Source organism: Equus asinus, chromosome 22 (genome assembly GCF_041296235.1).
Source record: "Equus asinus isolate D_3611 breed Donkey chromosome 22, EquAss-T2T_v2, whole genome shotgun sequence".
Lineage (NCBI taxonomy): Eukaryota > Metazoa > Chordata > Mammalia > Perissodactyla > Equidae > Equus > Equus asinus.
In genome coordinates this window covers 33050259-33058318 of record NC_091811.1, presented here as the reverse complement: position 1 = coordinate 33058318, position 8060 = coordinate 33050259, and positions in this window count along the sequence as shown.

Here is an 8060-nt window from a genome sequence, read left to right as displayed (position 1 = left end):
GAAGTAAAAAGTGCACATTATATACTGGATAAAGCATCCCAAATTTCGCATCCAGAAACATTCATTGGGACTTCAGAACCAAGGGTAAATCATGGGGGGTTATTTTTCTTCCTCCTTCTCTAAAGATTCTTTCTTTTTCTTTTTTTTTTAGAATACCACATAGGGTAGTGGTTAACAGCAAACAAACGATGGGTATAGGTTTGCCAGATTTAGCGATAAAAATATAGGACATACAGTTAAATTTGAATATTAGGTAAATAATAAATAATTTTTTAGTTTAAGTATGTCCCATGCAATACAGAGACATACTATATTTAATCCGCAACTCTGTCTAGGTTCCAATTCTGTCTCAGTCACTTTCTGGCTGTGTGAATTTGGGCAAGTTATTTGATGCCTCTGTGCCTCCAGTTCCTTATCAGTACAACGTGAATAATGGTACCTAACTTATACGGTTGTTTGAAAATTAAATGAGTTAATATCCATAGAACACTTAGAATGTGCTTAGTATATAGTGAGTGGTAAATGTTGTGTTAAATAAATATTATTCCTGCCTGGAAGGAAAAATTAAGTCAAAAAAGACAGCCTTAGAGTCTGCATGGAAAGGTCTTTTGCCTTATTGTTCCTGAATATATTTGTGTCTTAATTATAGGAACAGGTGCCTCAAATCTTTCTCCATCACCACCCTCCTTTTAATCTCCTACCACCGCCTCCCATGCCCCTCCTTCCTCTCCTCTGCTGCGGCTCATTGACGCCCTCCCTAAGTCACAGCTGATGCTCTGGCTCTAGGGAAGTCATGCTCAGCCTCCTCGGGATTACATAGCCCTTGACTACTCGAGTAATTCCCTATGTAAAACAGTCATGTTTATCTAGAGTTGAAAGAATACAAGAGCAAGTATGAATCGAAAGAAGCTGGGCAGAAAACCACTCATGAGTGAGATCCTCAGCGGTAGCAGCCAAGATGGATATTTAACCACATTATGTGAACATTCTCTAGGAGTTTGTATTTCTCCCAAGTGGCGATTCGTTTCCGTTCAGTCTCCAAACAGAAAGTTATCATTCTCCTTCCCCAAAAGAATGGAATTTGGTCAACTGTTGCAACTGAAGCATGAGGGAACACGCAAGTAGAACAGCAGGCAATGGAAGGGATGGGGCAAGCTCTGTGTTCTAAGACGGAGCAGACCAGTCAATCTGGGCAATATGCAAACAGCATTAGGACACTACGTGGGAGGGAGAAAAAACCCACCCAAAATCCTAAGAACGAGACTTGGTTCTTAAAGTCAACTAGCGGCAATATTTTCTAAAATTCTAAATGGCATTCAAGACCCTGCATTAGTTTCCTAGGGCTACTGTAACAGACCCCAAAACAAGTAATTGACATTTCATGGAATGTCAATAGAGCAAAATAGAGCTTTCAGAAGAAAATTAGTAGAACTTGGACAGTACAAGATAAGAGGAATTTAGCTTAGACCTGAATGGAGATCCACTTCTTAGAAATATTAGAATAAGGGTCTTCAACATTTATTTAGTGAAGAGGAATTAGAGATTGATATTAAAAACTCACTATGACAGGTAATTTGCTAAATACCATTTCTAAGAAACCTGATAGAGTTCATTTTTGTTCATTCTAAACAAATCATTTTTATTATCTTCAAAATTCCCTCAATTAACCAGTTTCCTCCAATTCCAGCACAGAGATTGTTATAAAATGAATAATGACAAGAACGTGGTGCTCATAGTCAGACCTAGGTAAGTAGACTAATTCATGGGAAAGCTGTCTTATCCAAACTTCTTTCTAACTGTGGTACATGCTGCCCAGGGATGTTCTGAAAACAGCCCAAGGTCTTCTACAGTCTCATAATTTTAACTTTCATCTTTAATAAGCTATTAATTGCCAGGCACTAAACCAAGAGAGTTTGGTGGATATTTTTATTATTAAGATCTTTTTTTTAAGAGTAGTTTTATGTTCACAGCAAAATTGAGGGGAAGGTACAGAGATTTCCCATACACCCCCGGCCCCCACACATGCATAACCTCTCCCGTTATCAACATCCCCCACCAGGGTGGTACATTTGTTACAACTGATGGACTTATATTGATACATCGTGATCACCCAAAGTTGATAGTTGACATTACAGTTCACTCTTGGTGTTGCACATTCTATGGGTTTGGATGAATTTATAATGACATATATACATCATTATGGTATCACACAGTATTTTTGTTGCCCTAAAAATCCTCTGCACTTGGCCTAGTCATCTTTCCCCAGCCAACCTCCAGCAACCACTGTTCTTTTTACTGTCTCCATACTTTTGCCTTGAGAGTTTGTTTTTACTATTTTCTATAATTCTCATAGCCACACGATAATGTGGATATTATCTACATTTTATAAATTTCAAAGTCGGGATATAAGCCTAGATCTTTCTGACAAGTAAATCCATGCTGTTCCCTTGATACATTGCCTTCCGATCCTTCCTACAAGGTTGAAGAGTACATTTTGAATATGGGAAGCCCCTCCACTTATGAACACTCCTTGTTCATTTGCGAACCACTTTATCCTTCTGTTTATCCTTGCAACATGTAGCATAGTGCTACATACTTAGAGAGCCTCGTATAAGTAGGTGATGACTTGCTGAGTGCAAAGTGAAAGGTCTTGCAACAAACCTGAACTGACGGCTGAACCCAATTCATTACGTAGTACTAAGAAACTAGTTATAAACTTCTGCAAATGTCTGGGAAGTTCAGTTAGGTAGAATGACGAAATTTTCACAGTAAATACCTACAGTCTGGTCAGACAACCTTCAGGGTCTAAAACTTCTGACTCACAAAAGTATCTTTTCCCGAAAACGCAAAGGAAGCAACAAGAAGACAGCTGTGTTGTTTCAGTTTAAGTAACAAGGCCATGCTGTTTTGAATACCGTTTAAAGGTAGACCATATGAAACTCTGTATTTATACGCTGCAATGCAGATTTTGTGGTTATTATAAAAAATAAAGTACCATGATTCTTTGAATTTAACAGATTATTCTCCACCCATCCATCAAAATAGTGTTTTAAAATAACTCTTGGTTGTTCAAAGGTGGTTTATCCCATTTACCTAGACCCTTTGGTTGTCTTCCTCCTAATTAGTCATGATGATAACTATGAGTTTCTTATAAAAGAGCAGAAGGGACACGGAAATAGAAATGAAATTCAGATCAAACAATTTGGGTACTAATTGGCAGTTCATATGAAACGTTTGGCAGAGAAAATCACCACCACCACAAAACAAAACATTGATCAAAAGTTGTTTTTGGAAATTTCCAAATGTCCTGTATCTGTGGTCTCTCTCTGTCCACATCAAGAATTGGAAGAGTATTTCATTTTGGTTCTTACTAACCACACTGAAGAGTAATATTAGGGACTTTCAGTATTACGTATATCTCAAAATTTTGAAGGTCTGTAATAAAACCTAAAGAATATGTTCTGTCTTGTTTTAGCTGCAAAAGTACAATCATGATATAATAAAATTATTCTGTAGAAGAATGGTTAAGAGTTTTGCTTCCTGCAACATTCCATGAGCCCAATCAGCTGTATTCCTAAAACCAGGGATTGCTAGAATTTGGAAAGATTTTGTGCAGGTTTGATTATATTCATTTTAATATGTTTGTATTGGGATTTGCAGGGAATTGGAAGACAGTTACCACAAACAGCAGGGAGTTGTGAAGCTGTGTCACTCATCAGCATAACTCAGGGATCTTTGGTTCCCAAGGCCAATGGTGGAGGTAGGAGAGGTGGAAGTTGGTGCAGAGCGCGGTGCAATGGGGAAGGAGGGGAAAGGAGAGCAGCCTTTGGCTGCTGACTCTGAGAACCACTTGCCTACACTGGTTTTCAGAGGAGGCAGAAGATGGAGCCAAGTGAAGAGAACTAGCCCATATGACTATGAAAATTAGCTCTTTAATCCTCTTGAGTTGTCAACACCACCAGATCTATGCTCATTCATCCATTCATTGAGCAAGTATATATTGGTCCCATCTGTATTTGTATTTGTACACCTTTTCCAGGTTGTTGTAGCCTCTTATAGTCACTAAAACATAGTAATGAAGACCATTAGAGATGTATTAGATAACAAACACCTAGGAACATAGTAAATATCTATCAATAGCAGGTTAGTTAAATTATCTTCAATATATACAATAGCATCCTATAAATTAGCCTTTAAAGTGATACTATAAAAGACATTTAACATGAGAAAAAAATTATGACATATTATTAAGTAAAATGTAAAATTACATTAAAATATAATCTCACTTTTAAAAAGTATATGTAATATATAAACACACATATTTTTAAATACTGAAAAGGTATACCCAAACTCCTAACAATGTTTTTCGTTGGGGTGGTAGAATTACAGAACATTTTTGCATTCAAGTGCAAACATTTGCAACAGACAAAATAATGCCTCCCCCTCAAAAAAAGATGTCCATGTCCTAATCCTGGAAACCTGTAAATATGTAACTTTACATGGCAAAAGGGAGTTTGCAGGTGTGATTAAGTATCTTGAGATGAGATTATCCTGGATTATCCAGGTAGGCCCAATGAAGATCCTACAGGAGGGAGGCATGAAGATCAGAGTCAGAAAAGGAGATGTGAGGATGGAAACTGACATCAGAGGCATGAGCCAAGGAATGCAGGCAGCCTCTAGAAGCCGGGAATGATAAGGAACAAATTCTCCCCTAGAGCCTCCAAAAGGAACACTGCCCTTGACTTAACCTCTGTAAAACCCATTTTGGACTTCTGACCTCCAAAACTATAAGATAATAAATTTGTGTTGTTTTAAGCCATTGTTTGCAGTAACTTGTTACAGCAGCAATAAGAAAGTATACAACATTCTATATGAACTTTATAAATATATATATTTTTTTTCTTTTGTTGAGAAAGATTGGCCCTAAGCTAACATCCATGCCAATCTTCCTCTATTTTGTATGTGGGACACCACCACAGCATGGCTTGATGAGCAGTGTTTAGGTCTGCACCTAGGACCTAAACCAACAAACCCCTGGCCGCCAAAGTGTACCACGTGAACTTAACCACTGCATCACTGGGCTGGCCCCATATATGAACTTTATATTTTTAAACAAAATGTCAGTAATTTTTAAAAGTATACCCCAAGGGGCTTTAATTGCCATTTGTCTCATTATTGCCAAAGTAGAGTTTATAGTACCTCACAACAAGCTATTCAAAAAGCCCTTAAAACTCCCAGCTCTCTAAACCACCACTGGAACAATGGTATATACTAGGTCCCATGATACAAGCATCTACAGACTATTCCCCTTGTGACATACTTCATTTATTCACAGTAGTATTAGATGAAAGGGTATCGACAGAAATAGAAGTCTTGGAATGAATATTAAGGCAATCACCAAAAGCCTTATACATTATTTCATGGTACACCCATTTCCCCTCTGTCCACACCCCACTCCATCACCACTGCCCCAGTCCCATTTATTTCTGGTAAGTACTTTAACAGCGTTTTTCTGCCACTGTAACTGTCACGCTTTTGTTGTTGTTGTTCTGTTCTGTTTTGTTTTGTGTGGGAGAGCAGTTTTATAAGTCAAGTGTCTTTTGCTTTGCAATTACACATCTTTCCCTAATCCATATTGCCTGCCACTTTATACCTCTGTCTAATTTAAATTATTATCCCATAAACTAATGCTATACGTAAATTCCATGTGTTTATAGAAGACAAAATTTTGTCCTTAAGTTGCTGACAATCTATTAGAGAACCCCAAAAGGGATGTATGGTAAGGTAAAGGAAAGCACAGGTTCCAACACCTAACCTAATCCTGGGATATCTGAGAAGGTACACTGGCAAAAGTGAAAACTGAGCTCTCCAGAGCCTGAGAATACTGATAAATCTAAATTTAGTAAAATATAGTTGGAACAGTTCTCAAAAGTTTGCTGACACCAAGAATAACACTACTAACACTGGCTCAAAACCTCACAGTTTACAAAGCACTATTTCGTCTATCATTCTCTCAAATGCCTTGTAAGTTAAGTGGAACCAACCACATCTCTTATTGTTATCCTTATTGAACACTTATAAAAAGAGAGCAGATAAGTGGAATGAGCTGACCAAGGAGACACAAATATAGCCCAGTAAAGATCCTCCATCCCCCAATTCCCCCACTGTCACACTACTTCCTAAGGGAAACAGGCTGAATGAATCATTAGAGACACATCATGACTTAAGAACAAATATATCTGTAGAAAATAATCACTGGAAACAATGATATTCAGCTACTCACTAATAAACATCATGACAATCTGACAAAACGATCCAAAAGTGAGCAGTAGAAAACTAGATTCAGCAATATTAAATTTAATTAACTAATACCAAATTGCAGCAGTTTTCCTAAAATTAAACAAAAGTGACCAAGAAAAATAAAGCTAAATTATTTCCAACAATTATTTTGAAAGGTAGATTTTTCTTAAAGTTGTGAGAATTTTCACCTTAACAAAACACGAAATCATGATCCCCAAACCAGGTCATAAGTTATTCAGGACAGCATTGTAACACAATGTCTATGCGGAACTATTTCAATATCAGTTTCCGCTGAGAACCCCAAATATTCCCAAATTCCAGAATGACGGACAAGCCCAGCATACAAAAAAGGTGGTCAAAAACCTGTTTTGTAACTCTTAGTCTGTCACCCATATCAAGGTTATGTTCAGAAAAATTACACAAAATTTCAAATGATAGCAAAAAGATTACTATGTGCCCTTTCAAAGTCACATGGAAGCATGGATTACCAAGACTGCCTGTGCGTTATCTGATGCTCCACAGTAGAAGTCAGCAAACATTTTCTGTAAAAGGCCATATAGTAAATATTTGGGGCTTTGTGAGCCATTTATGGTCTCTACGTCATCTACTCAACTCTGTCATTGCAGTGGGAAAGCAGCCATAGGCAATACACAAAAGAACGGGTGTGGCTGTGTTCTAACAAAACTTTATGTCTAAAAATCAGCCTGGCTTCATCGGGCATGCAGGCTGTGCTTTGCCTACTACTGCTCTACCACTCGCTCGCTCCTCTCCTCACGCCTAAGCGACGCATGACTGTGCTTATTTCCTATTTTCCAGATGTGGGCTATGCAAGAGGGAGCTAGCCTGGAGTTGTCTTAGATTCAGTTGAAGAGAGCCCCCTGAGAGGGCAAGGCCCCACCACATACCGAGGGCCTCTAGAGAGAAGTAACTTTCCTCTTTACTTGGGGCCCAGAACCTGTGAAATTAGATATTAACTTGTAGAAAACTGATAAGTTACAAATTATCTTTGTCCAGTAGAGATGCAAATGATGTCTGCCTGGTAGCAAAAGAACCCCAAAGGGTACCGCTTCATTGTTCTATAGGACATTAGCCAGTTTTCTATGTAATTTTTGTATCTATTTCTGTTTTCTTTCCTTCAACTATATTATATTTAGGTACTTCAGTATCTTTCATCCTCAACTGACCCATCCCTCATCTTCCTCACTCACTTATGAGTAACATAAATCTTTGGCATGTGCTCTCTGCACGTTTATATAAGAATTACGCTTGTAACTTTTTGAAAAGTATACTTTAATAGGTATAAAGGGTAAAGTAGAAACCTGGAGAAGGATTTCTTTGAAGAGATGTAGTTTGTGAGTACCACCACCTCCTTGGACCGAGGTGCATAAGCTTGCTCCTCCCTCACGCCTAAGGAATGGTCCTAAGTCCCTTAGAGTGCTTGAGGTGTATCTCCTGCTGCGTGGGGGATACAGTGGACTGAAGTCTGACTCATTCCCATAAATTCTAAAGGGCGAAAGACAATGGCTTGCTGGCTGCTCTGCTGTTAGTGCAAAGAAACTTGTCAGCACTGGGGTGCCCTACACATCCAGTGTTTGTCGGGGCAAAGAATACAGTCATGTGCTGCATAACGACGTTCAGACAAGGATGGACCACATATAAGATGGTGGTCCTGTAAGATTGGTACCATATAGCCTAGGTGTCTAGTAGGCTATACCATCTATTGTGTAACTGCACTCTATGATGTTCCCACACTGATGAAA